At 31.1% G+C, this 13324-nt stretch overlaps 1 long non-coding RNA gene across 1 annotated transcript; it reads right to left on the bottom strand.

Annotated features, from left to right (window-relative positions):
* Nucleotides 1-1602: 1602 nt before the first annotated feature.
* LOC142333054 (uncharacterized) lies at nt 1603-9664 on the bottom strand. The gene is made up of 4 exons (XR_012758504.1): nt 7614-9664; nt 6735-6866; nt 3736-4065; nt 1603-1839 (listed from the first exon to the last, which is right to left on the bottom strand). It is a non-coding gene; the product is annotated as an uncharacterized LOC142333054 (long non-coding RNA).
* Between the last annotated feature and the right edge of the window lie 3660 nt (nt 9665-13324).

The following is a 13324-nucleotide window of genomic DNA, read 5'->3' as shown; positions in this document are numbered from 1 at the left end:
CGAACGGTATGGATGAAGTCCTACACAAGAACTATAAACAATGAAGATGGACCACTGAATGTAAAAATAGGAAGAGAAAAGATTATGCAGGTAGAAGGATTTTGTTATTTGGGAAGTAGAATTATTAAAGATGGATGAAGCAGGAGCGATATAAAATGCTGAATAGCACAGGCGAAACAAGCCTTCAGTCAGAAACATAATTTGTTTACGTCAAAAATTAATTTAAACATCAGGAAAAGGTTTTTAAAAGTATATGTTTGGAGCGTAGCTTTATTTGAAAGTAAAACTTGGACGATCAGAGTACCCAAGAAAAGATTTTGAAATGTGGTGCTACAGGAGAATGTTAAAAATCAGATGGGTAGATAAGGTAGCAAATGAAGACGTGTTGCGGCAAATTGATGAAGAAAGAAGCATTTGGAAAGATATAGTTAAAAAACGAGACAGACTTATAGGCCACATATTAAGGCATTCTGGAATAGTCGCTTTAATATTGGAGGGACAGGTAGAAGGAAAAAATTGTGCAGACAGGCAACATTTGAAATATATAAAACAAATTGTTAGGGATGTAGAATATATGGGGCAAACCAAAATGAAACGACTAGCACTAGGTAGGGAATCTTGGATCTTGGAGCTGCATCAAACCAGTCAAATAACTAAAGCCAAATTTCTAAAAAATTAGTCTATTTTAAGTTTTGTGCCTTTAGGTGACGTTAAAAAATATTAACAAAAACATTTAAATAAATAATCATTTACAAAATTTTTTTTTATTTCAATGTTCCCAAGTCCAAAAATATATTTTCGTCAGTCGGATGTTCGTATGTATGTGGGTTTTGTATGTTGGATTGTGTTTGGTCTCATAACTCTGGAACTCGTGGACCGATTTTATTTAAACTTGGTAAACAACAGGCATTACCTTCGAAAGAGGGGAATCTATTAAACATTTGCAAAAACTGGCAAAAGGGATCAAAATGTTTTGGCCAAAATAAAATTTTGGCAGAGACACTTTAGGAAAAGATTTTCTTACAAAAATTGAAACTTTTTTAATCAATACCAGAAATTACAAAAAATGTTTATTTAATATTCACCCCCCCCCTTCAAAGAATAGATTTATTTTACTATACTTTAGTTAGGGGTGCAGCCATATCCATCTGCCGAACCGGGAATAAAATTTAATAGAATTACAACTTGGTAAAGAGATATTTTTCCCGGTTTATGAATTTTTCATTAACCGTTTTGGAAATATATTACAGAAACTCTATAACAATTAAGCTATATTTTCCCACCCACAAGTACGATCGACTAACAGACTTCAGCACTGTAAACAACTCGTATTGCACTGTACCAAATTTGTAGATCCTATGATGCCTTAACAAAAATTAAAAATTTTTAAATGAACTTTTAAATAAGTTCAAAATTTTATCTTATCAATGTCTTATAATTAAATGTAGATATGTCGCAATATTTGAGCTAAATTTCAAGTTTTAATGGTTAATTAGTTATATTAATTGGGCATTAAGCAGGTAATAAAAAAAATTGCAAACAAATAAAATTATAAATAATATTTATTTTTATTATTTTAAATGTGAATAAGGATATTGTAGATTAAATTCCACGGAAACCTAAATGAACTGCTCCGGCATTTGCCCTATTGTATCAAGGAAAACCGTGGCAAAACCTTGATAACAACAGCCTAACAATATTTATGTCTAAGATATATTCTCAGATTACAAACATATAACACAAATAAAAAAATCTTATACATTTTGATAAAATTACAGTTTTAATTATAATAAATCTTTAAGATTTATAAATTTCTTCCACATCTGATATCCTTTTTTCCTGAAAAAAAACAACAAAAAAATTAAATATTATTATTATTATTATTATTAATAATAATAATGATCTACAATCTTTTATCAATAAAAAATATCGAAAGGTTTTCACATGTTACACCCATCTTCAGGAGAATATAGAAAGAATCGAGTGAAAACCACATTATGTGACACGATGGTTCATTATAAGTACAAGTATATTACTTCATTTCTAACAATTGATTATGAATATATTTTTGATAAAATATTACATAAGGCCTTTATAATACGAGAAGAAAATTATAATGAATGTAACCAATATATGGATTAACAGAATAAAAGCTCTGAAAGTAGTTAGAGAAATGAACTCAGACATACAAATTTATAATTACGAAATCTATTCTGATCGGATTAAGATGAAAATCTAAACAGTATTTTGGTCCTGTGTACTGATATTTGCCATATATATATATATATTTTTGCCTTCAGATATTTGACTGGTTTGATGCAGCTCTACAAGATTCCGTATCTAATACTAGTCGTTTCATTTCGGTATACCCCCTACATCCTACATGCTAACAATTTGTTTTACATATTCCAAACGTCGCCTGCCTGCAAAATTTTTTCCTTCTACCTGTCCCTCCAATTTTAAAGCGACTATTCCAGGATGCCTTAATATGTAAGCCTATAAGTCTGTCTCTTCTTTTAGCTATATTTTTCCAAATGCTTCTTTCTTCATCTGTTTGCCGCAACACCTCTTCATTTGTCACTTTATCCACCCGTCTGATTTTTAACATTCTCCTATAGCACCACATTTCAAAAGCTTCTAATCTTTATATATATATTTCTGGATTTTGCAACAAAAAAAAAACAGATCTGTTATGTTTCGATTATAAATAAATCAAAAATTTATTTTGCTTTAATGAGCAACGATCGTTTGCTGTGCTTAATTTCCAAAATGTATCACAGAATTTTGCCTTTCACACGAGTGACGTAAACGTAACAAGTCGATTTCAACTTTATATGAGGGAGGTAAAATTTTATGAATAGATTTCTTTTTTTAACCAAAATTTCTTCCACTACCTCTTTAGACTACCTAATAACATATAGACCAGCAGTATGGTATTTGGAACTCTTGCTAATTGTAATCTTAGTTAGCAATCGTTTTACTATTAAAGCTAAATATTTAAAACTAATATTTGAGTATAAAATAAATAATACGGTACGTACGACCTATTAGACCCTAGTCAAATATACATCGACTGCTCTCGCATGATTTGTATCGATGATATATTTTGATTTGTATTTACTGATGCAAATGTCTGCCGAGGCATTTACATCGGTGGCATACCGACCGTGGCCTAGCTGATGATTGCGAGATGTAATCGGCTAGAGAACCTAAACACGACCTCCTGTAAAGGGGGTGGTGTGGCGACCAGTAACGTCACAAGGTTTTCCTTGTCTTCCCCCTACACGGTTGGGATGCTCTCCAATGTATAACAAATTGTTAGGGAAGTAGGATGTAGGTGGTATTCCGAAAGAAATGACTGGCAGTAAATAGGAAATCTTGGAGAGTTGCATCAAACCAGTCAAATGAGTGGAGACAAAAAAAAATAGAATTGTGTTCATAATGATGATGGATCCCATGAAATTTGGTATTAGTTTTTTAAGGTTTTTCTGTTACTGTGTTTTGGTGGTTAAGTTATTATCTATGAACATGTATATATATATATATATATATATGTATATATAACATTTTTTATGACTGTATAAGAACATTTTAGTCAGTCCATAATCCAAGTCTTTTTGATTAACTGTTTGAGCCTTGTGGTCCTCCCAGTACTTTTTAATATGTTCCCTTCTTTGTGCCCTTTCTAGTGTTAAAAATGTGTTTTTTTCCATTTTCTTATTTAATTTATCTTACCTGTTGTGTCATCTGGTGCAAGGCCGATTTCCTTCAGATCCTCTCTTATTTCTCTGATCCATTTGCATCCTGTCTTGATGTTTTATAAGTTGAGATTGTACTGTACTAGAACTTTCTTGAAGTCTTAAATCTTCTGATTCAAGAAGATTACTGCGTTTAAATTTTGGAGTAATAAATTGTAAATTAATGATGCGTCAAAAAATTAGCATATTTCAAATATTAATTATGAATCTGGTCATCTAAAAATATTCTGTTTCCTGCTGTAAGGTATTTCTATGCAATTTATTCACATTTTCAATTTATACTGTTCAAGCTGTAACTTTCTTTTACCTGCAATAAAAATATATAAATGACTTGTGTATTTATTCATTTTTTCATAATTAATTTTAGTGTACTGTTATAATTGTATTTTATAATATTATGCTGTATGTTCAAAAATTTTTTGTCTACATCGAGATTTGTTTTCAATTTTTATTGTTTAACTATATATAATTTTTTTTGTTTTTAATTAAGCGTGAATGTCTTTTTTCTTTTTCCTATTTTTGAAACCGTTATGTATTATTTTTAAATTTATCCATTAGGTTGAATCGAATACATTTATTACCAAATTACAGTTAAATTTATAACAAAAGGGCTTCTATAAAAACAAAAACTATAAATAAAATTATTGAAAATAATGAATGCTATAATAAAAAATAATAAAAATGTTATAATGTTAATTCCTGAATTAAAAAAATCATAAAATTTGTTTACAAACATAAAAAATATGTAGTTATTATTCAGAAGTGATCCGCTAGTGAAAAAACAACTGTAGAAATTTTAGGTTTCTTAGTTCTAGTTTATAAAACTGGAAATGAAATTGTAATGTTGCAAAGAAAGAAATGAGGGGCAATATAAAATATGGAACAAAAGAAATAAAATTTGAAAATATTCAGAAAAAATTCTAACTTGTTTTTTAAGTGATTATTACACTGAGCAATAAATATAATAAGCGCAATTTAGTTAACTTGTTTCTTACAACTAATAATGACTTCTAATTAAAAATATAAATACTATATTTCTTTGATTTTTTGTCAGAATTATGAAAAATCATTCTAATATATAATATTTTACATAATATTAAAGTAGTACTGCAAAAGAAACTTCATTAAGGCTCGCATTACCAAGCAGAGTATTCTGACTACGCAGGTTGATTTTTTCCCTATAATAATTTTATCTGAAGACATACATACTTGTGGTTTCACGATTGCCGTAAAATGATTGAAATTGTATTCACACTTGTGACTCACCCATTTTTTTTGTTCTTATAGTTATTGATGGGATATATAGGTAGGGTTGTGGGACTACTCCGTTTAATATGAAATGTCTTATCTTCTTATTTTTCAAAAATGACAACAGATGATTTTTCACCGGTTTTCCCTTCGGCGCTGAACTATTAAAATGAAACACAACACTGGTTGGTACCCCAGATTCCAAAGGAATTTTTGCCAGACAGAAAGAAAGAAGTTCATTCTTCAATGTTTGATTACACAAATGACTTGACTGTAGTTTCCTATGTTCCAAAAACAGGCAAGTCTGTAACGTTACTCTCCACTCAGCATAATGAGACGCAAGTGAGAGGTGAAGAAGGTGAATACAAACCTGAAATAAAACTCCATTACAACAAAACTAAAGGTGTTGCACATAATGCAGACAAAATGACAAGAGAATACAACTGTATTAGAGGAACCAAGCTGTGACCGCTAAGACTTTTCATGGAGATGGTAGATATTACAGCACTGAATGTATATATTCTTTACACACAAAGATTCCCTGAGTGGCCGGAGAATAATTAAGGCTGACAGAAACCCTTCATGACTGAGTTGACATTTGGACTCGGCAAAGGCAACATGGAGGAAAGTGCTAGAAACATCAACGGTCTTCATAAGGATGTACAAGATGAACTGAAAGCATGCGGTATTGAAATTCTGACAGCAATGATCCATCCACAGAGTTCCAACTTACCAACAGCAGAGCAAAGTCAAGATTGCAAGAGAAACAAATATCATAAAACAAGATTCCGTTGTGTAACGTGCAAGAAACCTGTTTGTAATACATACAAAGAAGAAACTGTTATTGTGAAGCGCATGTTGTTCAAAAATGTACCTGAATGAACAGATCAAAAATGTTATTTGTTATTTTGACGTCAAGTACTAGTTTACTGCAATGACATCCAAAGTGTATACATTTTTAATTTTACAGGTGTGCAATATTAAATTTCTCTTGTGAACTGAAAATCTATGTTCGGTTTAAATAATTTTATTTATTTGAAAAACTGTATTTCAATACTAAATAAAGCTATTCATTGAAAATAACAGAATCTAAAAACACAAAATACATAATTGTATCGGGGTAGTCAAAATACCTTGCTTGGTAAAATAAAGGTGTTGAAAAGCTTGGCAACAAGCTAATCAACAAGTTAATCTACATCAGATCTAAGCCACACCATCAGACAGATGAAGATAAATTATAATATATAATTACAGCAAAAAATCTTCTATTTAAAAAGTTATATTTTACAAACCAGGAATAAGTACTAGTTAATTTGTGATATAACACATTATACTTGTTCTTTTGTGCGCATTTATTGTTGAGTTTCAATTTATTTGAAGTTTTAAGAGAATATTTAAGAATTCTGAAAATTCAAATTCATAATTATTATATAAACATTTAGATTCATATATAGCTTCACAACTGTAAATCTAACATGAATTTCCACTAATTGTGCTGGCAATCTTGGTCATCGCTTCATGATGCTGCAGAAAATAAATTTGTACTAATAAGCATAATGTTTCTAGTGTACAACTATTCTATATAAACATGAAGAAACTATTAATTTTAACAAATGACTGAGATCGAGAAGGGTTTCAGAGAAGCTGTCTCTTTTGCAATACTATTAAAAAATTTTACTGAAAAATTGAACATTTTTTTCTACTAAATTTAAGAAATATTGTACTTACTTAAGATTGCAGAACGGTTCACTTGTCTTGTACAAGAACTCATACAATATTAAATAATTTAACTGTAATCTGGTGAAAATTTCTTTCTCATTGTTTCAGATTCTTCTCTATAAAGTTAATGTACAAGAAAATCTGAAATCATGGCAAACATGACTGTAAATAAAAAAATGTCTATTAAATCCCTTAGCATAAGGGCGATAAACGTTAATAATTTTTTATCAGATATTGTGAAATTTAATAATAGATATCATTCACCTTAATTCATTGTTCCTGACAAAGTCAAATAATCATTACAAAAAAGAAATATTGTACATTTGGTTTAAATAAACAGAGAATTATATTTTCCCTTTCTCAAAAAAAAAAAACTCAAATTGCTCTCTACAACATTATGTAGTATTAAAAAATATTAACATGAATTACACTACAAAAAATGGTTTTAATACCATGTGTTTTTTTGCAATTCAAATAATTTCTACGTAGCATTCAATAAAAGTGTTACAGACTTGATTTTACATCAAATTTACTTCTATAAATCATTTAAATACATACACCACTCTTGTAGAGGTTGTAGAAAATAAACAATCAAAAAATATAAATAAAATTTTTAAAAAGCACAATATTGTTCAATTTAAAGAAAAATTTTAACTTTTTGATGTCGGCACAAATTACAACCAAATAACTATTAACAACTTCTTGATTTCCACAGTTCTAAAAAAAAAAAAACATTCCAATTACATGCATTTAAAAGGTGAATAGTACTTTTTGTGCGATTTCAAATCTGCAAACCAAAACTAAATTGGAGGCAGAGTATTTAGTACCGCAAATTTAAAGAAAACCTTATTAATGAATTATATAGCCTAAAGTATGATATTACATTACCTAATATCTGTTTTCCTTTAGTTTTATTCTGAATCATCCTCAGGAATATTGCTATTCATTCTCCAGCAGTAATCGGCAAGCATCTTTAGGCACCATTTTCCCTGGAAGCACGTTTCCATCTCTAACATATCCTGAGGAAAGTGTTTATCAGTTACATTGTTAAAGTTAAGTGGAAAAAATTTCAAACGTGAATGTAAAATATGTAATTCTCTTCAGAAATATTTATTTGAAGTCACTTTCTTGCTTAAAATTAAATCGCTTAAAGTCCCTCTATTAATTTTATCCACACATTTTTTTGCAAAATCTTGTTTCTTGTAGTAATTATGATCTTATGTTTGTCCCAATTTTTATTTCATGTCAATAATTTTTTTGTCTATATTATCCTATTTTTGCTTTGTTTTCTGTACCCCACCTTAATTTAGACACAAGTATATTGTGGTAAGAATAAATGTCTACTCATATAAAACAACAGTCTTGTTTTATATAGATTTCACAAATATATATAAAATTTTTGTGAATTTTAAAAAAAAAACCTCTTGATTATCACTTTATGCTTTTTTTTCGCAAGAGGAAAAATCTGTGACCAGACATGCAGCAACCCGCACCACTTGGTGTGTGAAGTTTCCCATCAGAGATGAGGACTCACTGAACAACCTCCAACTAGGACAACATGTCCCGATACCCGGTTGTTGGCATTACTCAGGGCATGAAGTTTCTCCCATGAGACACACAGGCCCGGTGTTGGGAGTCCTACTCATATCACCAGTGGCAGCACCAAAAGACGCCTAACCACCTCCATGCATACACTATCCCTATCTCACCGATCCCGCATGCTCCAGCAAAACACATGATCGATGGAGCCTCATTCACGGTGGAACTTCTTCCTCTTTATGTCTATTCACCTGTAGAGAAACAGGTTCAGTAGGACTTCGGGGTTCGATATACAGAACCACAATGAGGGGGTGGTCACCATCTACATCTAATGTCTGCGACGCAACAGATCTGCCAGAAACAATCAGAGGTCATCATCAGCCACAAGTCGATGGGTTGGAGAGTCCTGCACACCTTGACGGTAGTGACGACCCCAGGGGGACCCCCAACTACCTCCTTGTACAGGCTGTCCCCTTGCCATCCGCCATGTAAATGCTAACCCTCGTGCAATAATTCCTCTACCATCTTGGTTTTGAGGATACCCTCTACCAAGGCGACCGCTTCTCGCCGTGATGATTCGCTGATCAACATTGTCTCCAGCAGATTACCTACGTCAAGCATACCGATAATGACGAAGCACCTTGCTATCACCGGCTTATACTTAGCTAAAAATTCAGCTACTTCGTGTTCTGTACTGCCAACTACTACCAGTCAGGTTATCTGCAAAACCTACAGCCGTGACCCCCTTCCAGATACCCGATCCTCAGTACACCATCTTACACGATGTTCTATAGGAGAACCGAGAACAGAGCCCTGAAGCACACTACACTCCACCTCATGAGTAATTTGCATTCCTTCCAAGTCGGTGACTACATACCTACGGGATAGGTACTGATTTACAATCCGCTGGAGGTACGCACTCACACCATGTCTCTGCAGTTCATCATGAATCACTTGCTATTGAAAGCATTTTCAACATCCAGGAGGATAACAACTGGAATCCTTCTGGTACGCCAGGAGAATATATCACACCCGACCTCAACTAAGAACAGAGATCTATTTAGACATATTTTTAACTAAACATATTTGTCTCTATATACTGGTATTCAACAATCTTTTTTATAATACACTATATTTATTATACTTTATTTATAATATTTATACCAAGTGTGATGTCAATAACAAAAAATAAAATGTTTGGCTGCTTCTTCCTAAGTTTTGTTTGTTCATACTATTCTTTTTTTTTCTTATTTGATCATTGTTCTTCATTACATACATTGTATTTTACCATCAGTAGTATATTTTATCAATTTACAAAAGAATTCTTTGATAAGTTTAAGTAAACTTCATACAGAAATACTGAATTGATTGTATAAAATATTATAATCCAGTTAACTAAAATCCTGCTAAAAAAAAGAAGAATTTCTTAGTATATTATTAATTTTTTTTAAATAAATTACAGTAATAAATAATCCATGTAGAATTCAAAGTTTGTTAATTATTATTATTCTGTATCAGAGGATTTGAACTAATTTAGTAAAAAAATTGCTTCATGTATTTTGGGAGAGAGAAAAATACAAAACTAATTTTTGACATTGCCAGGGTAATCTAACAACCTGGTAGAGTTTTCAAGTCAATGTGGGTTAAGACAGTTAAGGTAAATTTCTTTAATGGATACTGAATGCACAGTTGATACTGAAGTAACTCTATTTTCATCAGGAGAATATCCTTAAGACTATTTTGAGTCAATAAACAAACATAATGTGTTGGTCATAAGTTATTTCTAGTTGACCAACCGATCAAGACAAGGATCTGCTGAACGATTAGAATTTATCCTGTTATCTCTGCATCAGTAAAATTTCACCCAGAAACTAGAATTTTTTTTTTTTTAATAATGATCCTAAAAGTTTATTAATTTCTTTAGTAAGACCCAAATTGTGAACAAAATTCTTCATCTTTGGGTGGCTATAGATTCTAATCTTCAAAGGCTGTTGCAGAAATTGTATAGACTTTTTCTTTATGCTAGGGGGATGAAATTTTATTGTCTGGTAACACAGATTGAATTCTTAAAACACTTGTATCCTGTCCATGAAGCAGAGGTCTTAATGTCAATGTCACATTAATGAACTGAGTAGCATCTTTTTTTTAACTACAGATATTTTTCAAACAAAAAATTGAAATCAACCTAATATATGTACATTTATCAGTAATATGTAACCTGTAATATCATTTTTGTTGATTTAGTGTTGAAGTTAGCCAGTTATTACAAAATGCAAATCTATTTGTGTAAAATGTAATCTAGTAGTAGAAAAGGATGTATATATATGCATACAGGTTGCCCTACTTACATTTTCATTTTATTTTTTACTCTAATCTACTTTTGTATTATAATATACATTATTTTTTTGTTTAGTTTATTGTTTTTCAGTTTTCAATGCAATCCGGGTTTGGTTAATTAATTCTTTAGAATGTTTGTGTATTTTTTAACTTTATCGTTCTAATTTATAATTTTTTTTGTCTTCAGTCATTTGACTGGTTTGATGCAGCTCTCCAAGATTCCCTATCTAGTGCTAGTCGTTTCATTTCGGTATACCCCCTACATCCTACATCCCTAACAATTTGTTTTACATATTCCAAATGTTGCCTGCCTGCACAATTTTTTCCTTCTACCTGTCCCTCCAATATTAAAGCGACTATTCCAGGATGCCTTAATATGTGGCCTATAAGTCTGTCTCTTCTTTTAGCTATATTTTTCCAATTGGTTCTTTCTTTATCTATTTGCCACAACACCTCTTCATTTGTCGCTTTATCCACCCACCTGATTTTTAACATTCTTCTATAGCATCGCATTTCAAAAGCTTCTAATCTTTTCTTCTCAGATACTCCGATCGTCCAAGTTTCACTTCCATATAAAGTGATGCTCCAAATATATACTTTCAAAACTCTTTTCCTGACGTTTAAATTAATTTTTGATGTAAACAAATTGTATTTCTGACTGAAGGCTCATTTCACCTGTGCTATTTGGCATTTTATATCGCTCCTGCTTTGTTTATCTTTAGTAATACTACTTCCCAAATAACAAAATTCTTCTACCTCCATAATCTTTTCTCTTCCTATTTTCACATTCAGTGGTCCATCTTTGTTATTTCTATTACATTTCATTACTTTCGTTTTGTTCTTGTTTATTTTCACACGGTAGTTGTGTAGGACTGCATCCATGCCATTCATTGTTTCTTCTAAATCCTTTTTACTCTCGGCTAGGATTACTATATCATCAGCAAATCGTAGCATCTTTATCTTTTCACCTTGTACTGTTACTTCGAATCTAAATTGTTCTTTAATATCATTAAATGCTAGTTTCATGTAAAGAATAAAAAGTAACGGGGATAGGGAACATACTTGTCAGACTCCCTTTCTTATTATGGCTTCTTTCTTATGTTCTTCAATTATTATTGTTGCTGTTTGGTTCCTGTAAATGTTAGCAATTGTTCTTGTATCTCTGTATTTGAACCCTATTTTTTTAAAATGCTGAACATTTTATTCCAGTCTACTTTATCGAATGCCTTTTCTAGGTCTATAAATGCCAAGTATGTTGGTTTGTTTTTCTTTAATCTTCCTTCTACTATTAATCTGAGGCCTAAAATTGCTTCCCCCTTCCCTATACTTATATTGAATCCAAATTGGTCTTCTCCTAACACTTCTTCCACTCTCCTCTCAACTCTTGTATATAGAATTCTATTTAAGATTTTTGATAAATTATTATTTTGTTAAACTAATTGTTCTATATTCTTCACATTTATCTGCTCCTGCTTTCTTTGGTATCATGACTATAACACTTTTTTTGAAGTCTTTTTTGCAATTGACAGAACTTCCCCTTTTTCATAAATATTACACACCAGTTTGTATAATCTATCAATCGCTTCTTCACCTGCACTGCACAGTAATCCTACAGGTATTCTGTCTATTCCAGGAGCCTTTCCGCCATTCAAATCTTTTAATACTCTCTTAAATTCAGATCTCAGTATTGTTTCTCCCATTTCATCCTCTTCTTCCTCTATAACACCATTTTCTAATTTGTTTCCTCCGTATTACTCTTCAATATATTCCACCCACCTATCGACTTTACCTTTCGTATTATAAATCAGTGTACCATCTTTGTTTAACACATTATTCGATTTTAATTTATGTACCTCAAAATTTTCCTTAACTTTCCTATATGCTCCGTCTATTTTACCGATCTTCATTTCTCTTTCCACTTCCGAACACTTTTCTTTAATCCAGTCTTCTTTCGCTAGTTTGCAATTCCTGTTTATAGCATTTCTTAATTGTCAATAGTTCCTTTTACTTTCTTCATCACTAGCATTCTTATATTTTTTACGTTCATCCATCAGCTGCAATATATCGTCTGAAACCCAAGGTTTTCTACCGGTTCTCTTTGTTCTGCCTAAGTTTGCTTCTGCTGATTTAAGAATTTCCTTTTTAACATTCTCCCATTCTAATTTATGATACTTGACACTATTTATGTTTTTCCTTTCTGTACAGCTTGTCTTTACAATACACGTGTTGCCAATTTAAAAAAATGGCTCTATTAAATATAACAAAGATATAAAAAAGTATAAATTCACATGTGAAAGTGAAAGTTTTAAGTTTGAAGTAACGACTCTTATACAAAATATAGAACTGCATCTCTGATTAATATTCTACAGGCTTTCACGGTTTTGGTTTAATCGAGTCTTACCCAGACATCTATGTTGCTCTTTGAATATTTTTAACTCTTCTTGTTTCTATTGCTTCATGTGAGAGAAGTTTTGGAATTTGAAATTAATAAAAAATTATTTACGATCAACTATGTAACAAGAACGATCATCCAATCATTCTATTACTTCAACAAAATATAATATCGTTAAAAATATTAATTATGATGATGTAATTGATGAATTTGCTGAAATGAAAGCCAGAAAAGCGCAATTACGATAAATCTTATTAAAAATATATTGTAATGTATTTGTTTTATTATTTTCCAAATCTAATTAAGAGAATAAAATGCAAATTCTTGCACA

This window comes from Lycorma delicatula, chromosome 12, assembly GCF_047948215.1.
Source record: "Lycorma delicatula isolate Av1 chromosome 12, ASM4794821v1, whole genome shotgun sequence".
Lineage (NCBI taxonomy): Eukaryota > Metazoa > Arthropoda > Insecta > Hemiptera > Fulgoridae > Lycorma > Lycorma delicatula.
Note: the sequence above shows the minus strand (reverse complement) of the source record. Positions and strands in the feature narration are given on the sequence as shown.